The sequence below is a fragment of the Lepidochelys kempii genome, chromosome 22 (assembly GCF_965140265.1).
Source record: "Lepidochelys kempii isolate rLepKem1 chromosome 22, rLepKem1.hap2, whole genome shotgun sequence".
In the NCBI taxonomy this organism is placed as follows: Eukaryota; Metazoa; Chordata; order Testudines; family Cheloniidae; genus Lepidochelys; species Lepidochelys kempii.
Window position 1 is genome coordinate 1582630 of NC_133277.1, and position 15796 is coordinate 1598425.

Here is a 15796-nt window from a genome sequence, read left to right on the forward strand (position 1 = left end):
TGAACAGTACTGGTCCCAGAACTGACCCTTTGGGGACCATACTATTTACCTCTCTCCACTGTGAAAATGGACCATTTATTCCTACCCTTTGTTTTCTATCTTTTAACTAGTTACTGATCCACAAGAAGACCTTCCCTCTTATCCCATGACAGCTTACTTTGCTTAAGAGCCTTTGGTGAGGGACCTTGTCAAAGGTTTTCTGAAAGTCCAAGTGCATTATATCCACTGGATCATCCTTTTGTGTAGTTCCCCTTTTTGAAGTTAAATGCTACTTTAGTGGTTTTCTCTGGTATTCCCCTCTACAAGGATGTTAAATTTAATTACATTACAGTCACTACTAATGAGTGAGTCAGTTATTTTCATCTCTTGGACCAGATCCTATGCACCAGTTAGGACTAAATCAAGAATTGCTGCTCCCCTTTGGGTTCCAGGAGTAGCTTCTCCGAGAAGCAGTTGTTAATGGTGTCTGGGAATTTTACCTCTGCATCCTATCCTGAGGCAACATGTTCCTAGTCACCATGGGGATAGTTGAAATCCCCGTCCTGCCTTATTTACTGCCACCAACCAAACCATGCACTGAATACAGAATTATTCATTTTTCCACAGGCTTTTCTAATGTGATCCTCACTGTAGTATCAGACATTTCACAAACATTAATGACTTACTTTCACAACTCCCTTGTCAGGTAGGGAGGTCTTACTGACCCCATTTTGCAGAGGAGGAGCTGAGGCACAGAGGACCAGCTTTTCCAAAAGTATTTAAGTGCCTAAAGATGCAGAGAGATGCCCAGTGGGATTTTCAAAAAGAGCCCAACTCCCATTGACTCTGATAAGGACGTAGGGGGCAGAGTAGACAAGCAACTGAACGTGAGTTCCCAGTGTGATGCTGTGGCTAAAAGGGCTAATGCAATCCTTAGATGTATAGACAGGGGCACAGTGAGTAGCGAGAGCGAGATGATTGTACCTCTGTGTACAGCATTGGAATACTGCATACAGTTCTGGTGTCTACATTTTAAAAAGGACAGTGAAAAATTAGAGAGGATGCTGAAAAGAGACACATGGTTCAAGGGCTGGAGACAATGCCTTAAAATGAGAAACTTAAAGAGCTCAATACATTTAGCTAATCAAAAAGAAGCTTGAGAGGTGACTTGAGTACAGTGTATAAGTACCTTCACAGGGGAAAATACCCAGTACTAAAGGGCTTCTTAATCTAGTAGAGAAAGGCAGACCAAGAACCCAGACAAATTCAAATGAGAAATTAGGCACAAATTTTTAACAGTGAAAGTGATTAACCAAACTACCAAGGGCAGTGGTGGATTCTCCCACCCACCTCTAGATATCTTCAGAACAAGACTGGAGCCTTTCTGGAAGCAGGGCCGGCTCTAGGCACCAGCAAAACAAGCAGGTGCTCGGGGCGGCACATTTCTAGGGGCGGCATTCCGGCGCTGGCCAGGCCGCCCCTGGAAATGTGCCCCCGCCGCCCCAGCTCGCCTCCGCTCCGCCTCCGCCGGCTCCCCTGAGCGCACCGCTGCCACTCCGCTTCTCCCCCCTCCCTCCCAGGCTTGCCGTGCTCAAAACAGCTGTTTGGTGCAGCAAGCCTGGGAGGGAGGCAGGGAGGGGAAGCCGAGGGGCGGTGCGCTCAGGGGAGGCGGCGGTGGTGGAGTGGAGGTGAGCTGGGGCAGGGAGCGGTTCCTCTATCCCCCTGTTACTTCCTGCGCTCTCCCCCACCCTCGCTCACCTCTGCCTGCTCCCCTGAACACGCTACCTCTCCCTCGCCTGAGAGGGAGGCGGGAGAAGCGGAGCAGCGGCGTATTCAGGGGAGCGGGCAGAGCAGAGGTGAGCTAGGGCGGTAGGTTGCGGGGGGGAGCCACAGGAAGCAAGGGGGGTGGGGAATGCAGCACACCCAAGGGAGGAAGCGGGGCCAGGGATTTGGGGAAGGGGTTGGGAAGGGGCGGAGTTGGGGCAGAGCTGGGGCCAGGGGGACAGAAAAAAAGCGGGGGCAGCCAAAAATTTTTTTGCTTGGGGCAGCAAAAATCCTAGAGCCGGCCTTGTCTGGAAGATATGTTTTAGTCAAACACAAGTTACTGGATTCAATGCAGGGGTAACTGCATGCAATAAAATGGCCAGTGATACAGGAGGCCAGACTAGATGATCTAATGGTCCCTTCTGGCCTTAAATTCTATGATCGATGATTCTATGAATCTTCAGAATAATGGTCAGAAGACTTTTTATAATGGAAAGTGTCAAGTGACCTTAACATAAGGCTTATTGCTGGTCTATTATACATGGAATTCTCTCTCAGAAATCACATTCAACAACAACCACGTCTGCTGTCAAACACTGGAATTATGAGTTTTTAAGACAAGGAACAAATTTAGACCCAGGTCCTTGAAAACACTTATGTACACACATCATTTTGTCATGTGACAAGTTCCATTTAAGTCAATGGAATGACTCACATAAGTAAAGTTATGCATTTGAATAACTGTTTCAGGATTAGGGTCTTAAATTGTCACAGCCTGCCTCCTCCCTCTCCCCTCATGGCCAGCACAAAAAAACAACTAACCAAACACCAGCACAACCCTGTGGGCAAGAGACAATAGGATCCGAACACTCTCCTGGGCTCCTCATACTAAAATGTTTGGTGCTTGGTTTTGTATCAAATTCTGGACCTTACAAGTTTAACAGTCACTGTGCAAAATAACAGTATTGCCTTGTCTCACCAACTAGCAATAACAGCTGACACTGTGATGCCCTCTACCTAGGCTGGTATCAGCAACCTCTAGAGCTGAAAGCATGAATTTCCACAGCTGTGAGCTTTAACCGACCCACATTCCCTGAGGGAGATACCTTACACACACTGACTAGTGGGTTATGTACTTCACCCTGCAAGAAGCAGCTCATCCCAAGCTGTTCACATACTGGTCAATTCTCCCACATATGTGGCAGCCACTGTTAGAAATTGCTCCAGCTTGAGCTAAACAGGTGAGTGCTAAAAGTGAGAGCTGTTAGAGAGCCCTACCTTCTATGGATCAGGCACAGAGATGGGGACACAAAATACACTGATCAGTGGGTTACAGAACCAGAGCATGTGGGCTGGAGGTTGTATACTCCAGGTCCTGACTGATTCTTATAGAAGTCACTGGCTTTTGGGCACTGATAGTTTGATACAGTTCGTGCATGCAGATTCTGGTACCTTTACTGCACAGTATGACTGAAACATCCAACTTTCAACACTTATATTTCCCATGGGACACTCACTTTCCCCAGTCACCACAAGCATCAGCAAAGCCATTACTGTTCTTGAAAGCAGAAGTATGACTCACACCTTCAAATGTGCCTTTTTTCACACTCAGAAGTGTTGCAGGGATTCCTGTCAGACAAGAGTATAGTTTAAGGTTACTGGCGGCAAAAAAAGAAAAACACATGACCAAACCATTCTAGCCTCATCAAAATTTAAGCAGCCTCATGCTGCATAATTCCTGAACTTTTCAGTGCATAGGAATATTTGAGATAATACAATTTTAGAGACCAAATATATATTTGGAGACAGACGTGGGAGAGGGGCCATTAGTACTCACTACCTCAAAGATAATTACTGGAGCCTACTGACTGCTCTGCCAAAGAACACCCATTCTCCCAGTCTTCCCATGGTTTGGGGGAACTGTTCCTTTAAGAAGCACTGGTAAGAGCTAGTCTGAACTGGTTTTTATGTTACAGAGGCTCACGTTATGCTACACTGATCATTTGGAACGCAGACACTGAATGAAGCAGGGCTCTGTCAGATTGCTTGGCTCTGACTGATCACTGAACACCACATGGTGCCAGGAATAAAATGAACTAAGAAAACACTCTGAGTGGAAGAATGGAGCAGTGAAAAGTCCCCCCCTCACCCCAAGCTGAAACCTGCTGGAAATGCGGAAGACTACTGGAGAAAGGTTCAACAGCACAATAATCTGTATCTGCAAGTGTAACCCACACACCTCTGGGGTGTGGTGCTCTGTCCCATCTAGTGGCACCAAGATCACAGTCTGTTCTACAGCCTTAGCTAACAGGCATATGGCTTTTAGCTCATGCAATAGAAGCTCATGCACATGGACTGAGAGTATAAAACAGACAGAGTGGACACATACTGAGCCCTTTTCCTGCCCCCACCTACGCTGCAAGCAACCAAGACACTGAGAAGAAGACAAGACTCCAACGCAGGAGATTGGCCCAGTTTCAAGGAACCAACCTGTATATTAAGGACTGAAATATCCAGTGGGGTGAGAAAAACTGCTTAATCTACTTGCTGCCCAGTCTAATAGGGTTGAGAGTTTAGACTGTGTGCTTATATTTCATTTTATTTTGTTAATTACTGACTTGTTGTGTTTTGACTTATAATCACTTAAAATCTATCTTTATAGTTGATACATTTGTTTTTTTATTCTACCTGAAGCAGTGTGTTTGGTTTGAAGTGTGTCAGAGGCTCCCCTTGGGATAACAAGCCTGGTACACATCAATTTCTTTGTTAAATTGACGAACTCATGTAAGCTTGCAGTGTCCAGAGGGCATCACTGGACACTGCAAGATGAAGGTTCCTAGGGTTGTGTCTGCGACTGGAGATATTGGCTAGTGTCATTCAGTTGCAAGGAGCTGGGAGCAGCTTACATGCCAGAGGCTGTGCGTGAACAGCCCAGGAGTGGGGGTTCTCACAGCTGAGCAGAGTAAGGCTGGCTCCCAGAGTCAAGGATTGGAGTGACCTAGCAGATCAGCGATCCAGATAACACCAGAAGGGAATGTCAACACGCTCCTCCTTGTACTTCTTCCCGGTATCCCACTTCCCCGCTTACCTCAGGGCTTAGGTCTCCATCCCTCTGGCAAACCTAATTTAAAGCCCTCCTCACTAGGTTAGCAAGCCTGCCTGCAAAGATGTCTTCCCTCTCTTCATTAGGTGGATCCCATCTCTTCCTAACAATCCTTCTTCCTAGAACAACATACCATGGTCGAAGGATCCAAAGCCCTCGCTCCGACACCACCTGCACAACCATGCATTTACTTTCGATGGTCCCTACCTGGGCATTTTCCTTCAACAGGGAGGATGGACGAGAACTTGTGGGTCGGGACTATCAATATATGAAAGTATTCGTCCTTCAAGTCGAGGGAAGTGTACCAGTCCCCTGGATCCACGGAGGGAATGATGACGGCCAAAGATACCATGTGAAATGTCAGCTTCTTCATAAATCTGTTGAGATTTTGCAGGTTGAGAATGGGTCTGAGACCCCCTTTGGCTTTCGGGATTAGGAAGTATCAGGAATAGAATCCCTTCCCCCTTAGCTCCTGAGGAACCTCCTCTATTGCTCCTACGCGTAGGAGTGATTGCACCTCCTGTACAGGAAGCTCCTTGTGTGAAGGGTCCCTGAAGAGGGACGGGGCAGCGGGGTGGGAGGAAGGGGAGGAACAGAACTGGAGAGAATATCCCACATCTACCATGCACAGAACTCGGCAGTCTGAGGTTATCTGGGGCCATGCGCGACAGAAGTGGGACAGATGGTTCAGGAAGCAGGGAGAAGGATCCGGGCTCCAAGCTGATGCATTGCCCCAGACACACCTTCAACAGGCATGCTTGGAGCCAGAGGACAGCCTCGCCGAGCTCTGCACCAGTGCTGCAACATGGCGGGTTTGCTCTAGTCGGCGCTGCGCTGCCCGTGCTCACTCTCTTCTGGCAGGGGACTGCGGTGCCATCATAGAATCATAGAATATCAGGGTTGGAAGGGACCCCAGAAGGTCATCTAGTCCAACCCCCTGCTCGAAGCAGGACCAATTCCCAGTTAAATCATCCCAGCCAGGGCTTTGTCAAGCCTGACCTTAAAAACCTCTAAGGAAGGAGATTCTACCACCTCCCTAGGTAACGCATTCCAGTGTTTCACCACCCTCCTAGTGAAAAAGTTTTTCCTAATATCCAATCTAAACCTCCCCCACTGCAACTTGAGACCATTACTCCTCGTTCTGTCATCTGCTACCATTGAGAACAGTCTAGAGCCATCCTCTTTGGAACCCCCTTTCAGGTAGTTGAAAGCAGCTATCAAATCCCCCCTCATTCTTCTCTTCTGCAGGCTAAACAATCCCAGCTCCCTCAGCCTCTCCTCATAACTCATGTGTTCCAGTCCCCTAATCATTTTTGTTGCCCTTCGCTGGACTCTCTCCAATTTATCCACATCCTTCTTGAAGTGTGGGGCCCAAAACTGGACACAGTACTCCAGATGAGGCCTCACCAATGTTGAATAGAGGGGAACGATCACGTCCCTCGATCTGCTCGCTATGCCCCTACTTATACATCCCAAAATGCCATTGGCCTTCTTGGCAACAAGGGCACACTGCTGACTCATATCCAGCTTCTCGTCCACTGTCCCCCCTAGGTCCTTTTCCGCAGAACTGCTGCCTAGCCATTCGGTCCCTAGTCTGTAGCTGTGCATTGGATTCTTCCATCCTAAGTGCAGGACCCTGCACTTATCCTTATTGAACCTCATCAGATTTCTTTTGGCCCAATCCTCCAATTTGTCTAGGTCCTTCTGTATCCTATCCCTCCCCTCCAGCGTATCCACCACTCCTCCCAGTTTAGTATCATCCGCAAATTTGCTGAGAGTGCAATCCACACCATCCTCCAGATCATTTATGAAGATATTGAACAAAACCGGCCCCAGGACCGACCCCTGGGGCACTCCACTTGACACCGGCTGCCAACTAGACATGGAGCCATTGATCACTACCCGTTGAGCCCGACAATCTAGCCAGCTTTCTACCCACCTTATAGTGCATTCATCCAGCCCATACTTCCTTAACTTGCTGACAAGAATACTGTGGGAGACCGTGTCAAAAGCTTTGCTAAAGTCAAGAAACAATACATCCACTGCTTTCCCTTCATCCACAGAACCAGTAATCTCATCATAAAAGGCGATTAGATTAGTCAGGCATGACCTTCCCTTGGTGAATCCATGCTGGCTGTTCCTGATCACTTTCCTCTCATGCAAGTGCTTCAGGATTGATTCTTTGAGGACCTGCTCCATGATTTTTCCAGGGACTGAGGTGAGGCTGACTGGCCTGTAGTTCCCAGGATCCTCCTTCTTCCCCTTTTTAAAGATTTTAAAGATCCCATCATGGCTATCAGGTCCCTGGCTGCCTCAAAGGTGTCCAGAGTGGAGGGAAGGTCCAGCTCCTTCACCTGGCATTCCCTGACAGGGGACTCTGTGGGCACTGGACTCGACGGACCCCTCTGTGGGGCCAAAGTCAACAGTGGAGCAGGTGCTGAGTGCCCCCTGTGGGACACACATCACTGGCGCGTTCATGCCCGGACCGTCTTGCTGTGGGCAAGCGCCCCTTGTCCGTTTTCTTGTGCCTCTTGTGAGGCACCAGTGAGTGGGAGTGGTGCTGGGCTGGCGGAGCGGGCTTCGGTGCCAGAGAATGGCGGTGCTGAGAGGTGCTAGGTACACAATCCTTCCTCAGCACCATAGCCTCTCTAAGTGAGGCCGGCGCACTCCACACTGAAGTGCTGGGTGTTGGATCTGAGTGGCCCGGGGCTGGTTGGGGATGAAGAGCTGCTTCCATAAGCAGTTGCTTGAGTCTAAAGTCCCTCTCCTTTTCGGCCCTATGATGAAAACCTTTGCATATCCTGCAGCGATCAGCCTGATGGGTTTCACCCAGGCACTTTACACAGGAGTTGTGTGGATTGCCTTTTGGCATGGGTTTGTGGCAGGACCCACATGGCTTGAAACCCTGGGTCTGAGGCAAGTCCCAGTCCCAGGGAAGAGAGTTAAAGGGGTGGGGGGAACCCCAAGAAAAATTTACTAACTCATCTGAAGTACTATGCAAACACTAACTCTAATCTAACTTTTTACAGGGATTGAACAAGAGACGCCACTAGAGAAATGCTTGCCAAGGCAAGAGAAAGAACGTAGCTCCAACAACCGTTACTGGCTGTCAGAAGGAACTGAAGAGGCGGTGCGTCGGCAGGGACCTATGTACACCACCATGAAGGTGCAACTCCAGGGAACTCCACAGCCGACCCGATGATACCGCTAGGCGAAAAACCTTCTGACGACCGTCCACACGCTGCACACAGATCTGCTTGGAATTGACATGAGCAAGCACTTCAAGAAGAACCCAAGTGGTGTAGGCATGGCAGGATGGATTCAGCGCAGGCTGGTCACCAGAGTATGTATCTGAGGTCTTCTTGGGGCGGGGCTAGCCCACGAGGGAGCCTGGCTTGTCACCCTGTCTACATTACTATTGTTGCATGGGCTTGACCTACCCATGCTACAAGTACACCTTTTTTTATTTTTTGCCGTGTAGACGTACCCTCAGAGGTCTAGGAGACAAATGAGTTTTTGGTTCCCAAAATGATTGACTGGCTCAACAGGCAATAGTGCAGAACTGGTTCAGATCTTGTGACTTGTCTCCGCGGATGGCACTGACAAGCAATGGGCATTTCTTTTGTGTAAATGGGTCAGGCAGGAGGGTAGACGAGAGTGGTACAAAGAGTGGAAGTAGAATCAATGGGATGAAGTGAGCCACAAGAAATTTAACAGATTTATTTGATCATAAGCTTTCGTGGATAAAAACCTCACATCTTCAGGTGCACGGAGTGAAAATTACAGATACAGGCACAGGTATACGGGCACATGAAGAGAAGGGAGGTACCGCACAAGTGGAGAACCAGTGTGGACAGGGCCAATTCAGTCAGGGTGGATGTAAGAGTGGCATGGTATATGGTGTATTGCCACCCTCCTGCACTGCTGCTGTGGCTTGTGGTACCTGGTGCTTGGAATGTGGCTCAAAGTGGGCTTTGTGCTGTCACACAGGGGCTGCATCCTGCCAGAGCCCATGGCCCTCCTGCAGCCCTCTGGCCACTCCTGGCTCACCGGGGCGCCATTTCAGATTTTGGGGAATGTGAGGAAACTTTAACTGTGATGCCAGGGACTACCTTAGGCACCTGAAAACTCTAGGGTTTTTGGCAGTTAATAACTTAGGAATTAGCCTGCAGGAGCACTGTATCTAATCATTATATAAAGAAAGAAAAATATATACAAACTCCAATTAAAGCCACGTTTAAAAGCTTAGATGTAAATTTAGAACAATCAGGAGATAATACTGCAAAATATTCCCAATCCCAAGCCTTGAGATATCAGTTCTGGAGTTTTAACACAGATATCAGAAGCACACAGTTGATACTTTGCACACTATCTTTAGTAGAGATAAATAAAATAAATAAAATCTGCTTAAAATCTGTTTACTTTCTCCAACAGACACACTGTGTAACTGACATTATCTACTCTAGTTTAGTCAATTGTTTTTCACTCCACTAAAAACATACTTAATTTTAACACGCGTGATTACGGTTCTTTTCTCTTTTATTAAGAAAGGGAATTTATTTTTCTAATTATTTTGGCATTTATGTTTACCAATCACAATCATGTACATGATTCACTAACACTTGACTCCAACATTGCTACTGGTATCAGACTTGGAACTGCATTTATTTTCATGCAAATTTTAAGTTATTTTACAGATCTAACTGAAAATACAATTTGTAAACAAGCAACCTTCATTTGCTCAGTGTGTAAAATTATGTGTTTAGCTAATGTTTTTTCAACTGGCACTGCTAAGGTTAGTACAAGCTAAAGACACATTCTAGAAGGATTCTATTATTTGATTGTACCACTTTAAATAATGAATGACAAAACACAATATGATAATAAAAGTAATAATGACAATTACTCCAGCCAGGACAGATTAGGCATTTTAGAACTCACTACTCAAAGAATTAAACTTAAGCGTGAGAAATAAAATTATGAAATGCATAGACCAGTCAAAAAATAAAATAACAGCACTTTGAAATAATAAAATTACAGAGACTATATGACAGGTTTCAGAGTAACAGCCGTGTTAGTCTGTATTCGCAAAAAGAACAGGAGGACTTGTGGCACCTTAGAGACTAACCAATTTATTTGAGCATAAGCTTTCGTGAGCTACAGCTGAAGTGAGCTGTAGCTCATGAAAGCTTATGCTCAAATAAATAGGTTAGTCTCTAAGGTGCCACAAGTCCTTCTTTTCTTTTTAGAGAATATATGTGCATTGCAGGAAGTACCAAGAAGTAACAACAACAATAATACATGTATGTGTTGGGGGGTGAGTGTGAAAGAGACAGAGTGTGTGTGTGTGTGAGAGAGAGTGTGGAGAGAGAGAGAGGGTGCATGTGTGAGACAAGATAGTGTGTGTGTGTGAGAGAGACAGAGACAGAGTGTGCGTGCTGGGGGAGTGTATGGGAGACAGAGCGCTGTCCCTTTAAGCAGAGCGGCCCTCACCAGTCTGAAGGCTTGTGCAGACAGCAGCAGCCACCAGCAGCTCCTCTCACTTCTGACCTCTGTCCCCTCTCCTCCTCCGTTCTGCGGAGATGGGGGACATGGGCGGGGGGAGAGCGACACCTGACTTAATCCCCCTACTTCTTCCCCCCGGTGCTGCACAGCAAACAGGAGGCTCCTGGGAACAGCGGACCAAGGGGGCTCCAAGGCAGGGGGCAGGAGCAGCGGGGTTGCAGATGGCAACAGAGCAGCAGGGGTAGGGGCATTCCTGATCCGAAGGCACCCCGCTTCTAATGGCGCCCCAGGCTTTCACACAGTTCGCCCATATAAAAGGTAAACTGCAAAGTAGTAAACGACTACACAAGCATTAGAAATTACTCTGTAGGGAATCAGCCATGTAGCTAGTTAAGCTAACAAATCTTTTTCATCTCTAGTTTCTATGGTACTGTATATTCATTGTTTGAATGCCATACAATGTCATGATTTATGTCATTCCTATTTTTGCTTTGCCTAATCTGTACAACTCCACATAAATTTTCCATTCATTGATATTTGCTATAAATTGCAAATGTTACCTTCTTGTGAACGCTTCACAAGAAAGACAACAGTTATATATTAAAATGAAAGATATCTGTGAAAAGACTCCTCCTTTCTCGGGTGAAAGTGAAGGAGCAGACTGATGGCACATTTTGGTGCTTCCACTTAGTAAAATAATTAACAAGGTTTATCTTTGTATTTTAATTGTGAAATACAAATGCTTAAACCAGAATGTGAAATTGCTGACCTTTGTAATCCCCATTTTCTTCTCTGTGTATGTGTCACAAAGTGAGGATGGGAGGATGAAAAGAAGATGAAGTATATAAGACAAATGTTTGTAGACATCTGAGAGTTTAACTCATATAGCTGTTTTGCCTTTCTGATCAACATACATTTAACATTGTATGGCATTGCCCCAGCCAAATGTACTTAATAAAGTTGACAACTTTGAAAAAGTAAGTTCCTGTAAGACTACTTTTAGCCTCCACTGACAGACAACGTTTGGGAATTCATCACTAATGTGGGCTAGCCCACTGATTTAATCAATAAGATCATTCGGGTAATTTGCTAGATTTCTTTTTACAGCAAAAGTTGGGTGTCCTGTGGACTATAAAACTTCAGGTTAAGAAGCTGAGCTGCCCACTCTCACAATATCACGGGATGCACAATTACCAGCCCCTTCCTCTCGGCTTGCAGTGGGTTAATGGCTAATATCGTCACAACAAAACAATACAGCTTCTTCAGTGCCCAAGGAAAATCAGTGACACAAAATAATTGGTCGATATATATGCCCTATGACTGAACCTCTGAATATACAAAAGCAATGAATTACAGCTCACGTTATTAACCTCCTGTGATAGCTGGGTTCACTTCTCCTCTCTCAGGAACAGTAAGCTTACGGACAGGCTTTGCTAGTTGTGATACCAGCTATTCAAACATGTACGGTAGTTGACAATATGTTAGTGATTCCACTACAAAGCCTCATGTCACAGGGTAACTGCCTCCTTTGAGGCAGAATGGGCCCTACCGCACCTGTGCCAAAATTAATCAGCTGCTTCCCAGCCCAAGGAGGCAAGTGATTGGACACCTGGGCCCTATAGGAGGGCTGAGAGAGCTCAGTCTGGCAGTTGAAATACAGAGAGTGGGCAGGTTCCTGTGTAAGACCCCTGAGCCTGGGTCTGCAGGGGAACCGGTAATTCAGGGGAACCAGCCTGGGGCTAGTGCTCCACCCCAGAGTGGAGAAATATTCTCTCAAAGGGAGCCCAGGAAAAGGGGCTGGGAATTGGGCGCAGAGAATAGGTTGAAGACAAGCCCCAAAGAGCAGAACCACCATTTTTTGGTTGTTGGGCTTTTTAATTTGGACTTCTTGTTTTGGGATTTAGCCAGAGGGTTAATACATATCTCTAGAACTGACTGGTGTGTGTGTGTTGAGCCAAGGAGACCCACCTCAGGGGAGGGAAACTGAAGCAGGGAGTGTTAGAAGGCAGCCATGCCCTATGACATCTCAGTTTAGACTTAGATGTATCCTTTTGTTCTAAGGATTCATATTGGGCTGGAGCTTGTCAGTGTTTCAGCCTGAACTGGAATCCTTTTTTGAAAATGGGGAATGGATGAGCTGGGCTGGCCATTTATTGACAGCACAGTGCACAGCTGCACCCTGTCAGGGATTTGTAGTTGGGGCCAAAGCTCTGGATCTGCAAGCTAGTTGTGGTTTAGACCAGTGCTACTCAAAGTGGTGGTCCGCAGACCGGTGCTAGTCTGCGAGCCATCGGCTGCCGGTCTGTGCGCACGTTAGGGGGAAAAATTGCCGGTCCCCCACATCAGATAGCTTGAGAAGCACTGGTCCAAACTGCTGTGGAGAGAGCACAGTTGGCCTCTGATGAAAGGAAGCAGCTACTGATCACAAGGAATTAGATCATTCTCATTGCTTAGTTAAGGGCTGAGGAGCACATTGCGGCCAGTTCTCTGAGTGGTACGGACAGGCCTTGAGTAGCAGTTTCACCTTGAGAGCTCAGTGGACAGTCGGGAAAATTACTCAAACATCTCAGGTTTCAGAGTAACAGCCGTGTTAGTCTGTCTTTGCAAAAAGAAAAGGAGTACTTGTGGCACCTTAGAGACTAACCAATTTATTTGAGCATGAGCTTTTGTGAGCTACAGCTCACTTCATCCGATGAAGTGAGCTGTAGCTCATGAAAGCTCATGCTCAAATAAATTGGTTAGTCTCGAAGGTTCAAACATCTCAGTAAATCTAACTGGCCACGTTCCAACCTGTTTAAACTGGCCTCTTGCAAACAACCCTGCAAGTGAATTTTTATTCACATAAAAGTACTGAGAAAAACAAATGCTAGCCCAGTAAATGACACTTGTTTCAAACAGACATAGCAGGGTGACCACCGAAACAAAGGGCCAGAAATGAGAGAGGGGTTCTACTTTGAAAAGTGACTCTCTGAGAATGGCAACTTCTCACTTTACAGATGTGCTCCTGGTGTGGATACAGCATCAGATCTGCTGATCTGAAGGGATAATATTAATGGCCATTGCTTCTCACTCCAGTTTAGCCAACACAACAGAGAGGAAATGAGCTGGGTTCTATTTTTTCTTGCGTGTCAATATGTAAACATTTCGACCAAGTTTCAATACAATGTTGATCAATTACAACTGTGCAAACCACTCAAGTGTATGGGCATGCATAAGTGCCACAGAGAATAATTTGATGAAACCCCTTAACAGCTCAGTCTATGCAAAGCCCCTGGCCAGAGCCCAGGTGCAGATGAAATTAAATGGGCCATACAAGATCTGGCCACATCCCAGCCAGCTAGGACCACATGTGCGCATGTTCCATGCCATTACTTTATGTGAATGTGGTGACAAAGAAATCATTTTAAACGTGACTCCAGTCTACAAGATTACAATAGACTATGATGTCATAGAATTATAGACTATCAGGGTTGGAAGGGACCTCAGGAGGTCATCTAGTCCAACCCCCTGCTCAAAGCAGGACCAATCCCAACTAAATCATCCCAGCCAGGGCTTTGTCAAGCCTGACCTTAAAAACTTCTAAGGAAGGAGATTCTACCACCTCCCTAGGTAACGCATTCCAGTGTTTCACCACCCTCCTAGTGAAAAAGTTTTTCCTAATATCTAACCTAAACCTCCCCCACTGCAACTTGAGACCATTACTCCTTGTTCTATCATCTGGTACCACTGAGAACAGTCTAGATCCATCTTCTTTGGAACCCCCTTTCAGGTAGTTGAAAGCAGCTATCAAATCCCCCCTCACTCTTCTCTTCTACAGACTAAACAATCCCAGTTCCCTCAGCCCCTCCTCATAAGTCATGTGTTTCAGCCCCCTAATTATTTTTGTTGCCCTCCACTGGACTCTTTCCAATTTTCCACATCCTCCTTGTAGTGTAGAGCCCAAAACTGGACACAGTACTCCAGATGAGGCCTCACCAATGCCATCTGCTGGCAATGTTCCAACTTATACAGCCCAACATGCTGTTAGCGTTCTTGCCAACAAGGCAGGGGTGAAAGTAACTTAAAGGACTTACCGGTACTCTGGAGTCCTGAGCAGGGGACGGGGCTTCAACCGGAAGGGGCGTGACCTCAACTGGAAGAGGTGGGGTCTTTAAAGCCCCAGGCCCTTTATATTGAGATTTAAAGGGCCCTGGGCTCTGCTGCGGTAGTGGCGGCTGGGAGCCCCGGGCCCTTTAAATCACTGCCAGAACAACCAGCTGCAGAGGCGGCTGGGAGCCCCAGGGCTTGGGAGCCATTTAAAGGGCTCGGGGCTCCGGCCGCCACTACCGCAGCGGAGCCCTGGGCCCTTTAAATCGCCGCCTGAGCCCTGCTACCGGAGCCCCGGGATAGAGGGGTGGCCGGGGGTCTGGCAATGATTTAAAGGGCCAGGGGCTCCCAGCCGCCGCTACTGCAGCGGAGCCCTAGGGCCCTTTAAATTGCCGCCAGAGCCCCGCCACCGCTACCCTGAGCTCTGGCAGCAGGGCTTGGGCGGTGATTTAAAGGGCCCGGGGCTCTGGCCACCACTACTGCCCAGGGGCCTTTAAATCGCCGTCTGAGCCCTGCTGCCGGAGCCCTGGAGTATCATAGAATCATAGAATATCAGGGTTGGAAGGGACCTCAGGAGGTCATCTAGTCCAACCCCCTGCTCAAAGCAGGACCAATCCCCAACTAAATCATCCCAGCCAGGGCTTTGTCAAGCCTGACCTTAAAAACTTCTAAGGAAGGAGATTCCACCACCTCCCTAGGTAACGCATTCCAGTATTTCACCACCCTCCTAGTGAAAAAGTATTTCCTAATATCCAACCTAAACCTCCCCCACTGCAACTTGAGACCATTACTCCTTGTCCTGTCCTCTTCCACCACTGAGAATAGTCTAGAACCATCCTCTCTGGAACCACCTCTCAGGTAGTTGAAAGCAGCTATCAAATCCCCCCTCATTCTTCTCTTCCTCAGACTAAACAATCCCAGTTCCCTCAGCCTCCCCTCATAAGTCATGTGTTCCAGTCCCCTAATCATTTTTGTTGCCCTTCACTGGACTCTCTCCAATTTATCCACATCCTTCTTGTAGTGTGGGGCCCAAAACTGGACACAGTACTCCAGATGAGGCCTCACCAATGTCGAATAGAGGGGGACGATCACGTCCCTCGATCTGCTCGCTATGCCCCTACTTATACATTCCAAAATGCCATTGGCCTTCTTGGCAACAAGGGGACACTGCTGACTCATATCCAGCTTCTCGTCCACTGTCACCCCTAGGTCCTTTTCCGCAGAACTGCTGCCTAGCCATTCGGTCCCTAGTCTGTAGCTGTGCATTGCGTTCTTCCGTCCTAAGTGCAGGACCCTGCACTTATCCTTATTGAACCTCATCAGATTTCTTTTGGCCCAATCCTCCAATTTGTCTAGGTC

General features: G+C 47.2%; 1 protein-coding gene across 13 annotated transcripts in view; it reads right to left on the reverse strand.

The window, feature by feature from the left end:
* PKNOX2 (PBX/knotted 1 homeobox 2) overlaps positions 1-15796 on the reverse strand; it is a 691764-nt gene that overhangs the window by 362071 nt on the left and 313897 nt on the right. The window contains exon 5 of one of the 13 annotated variants that reach the window (XM_073320705.1): positions 3328-3372. The exons of the other annotated variants lie outside the window; for them this stretch is intronic. The gene's annotated coding sequence lies outside the window, so the exon portion shown is untranslated. The remainder of the gene's footprint in view (positions 1-3327; positions 3373-15796) is intronic. 13 annotated transcript variants of the gene reach the window in all.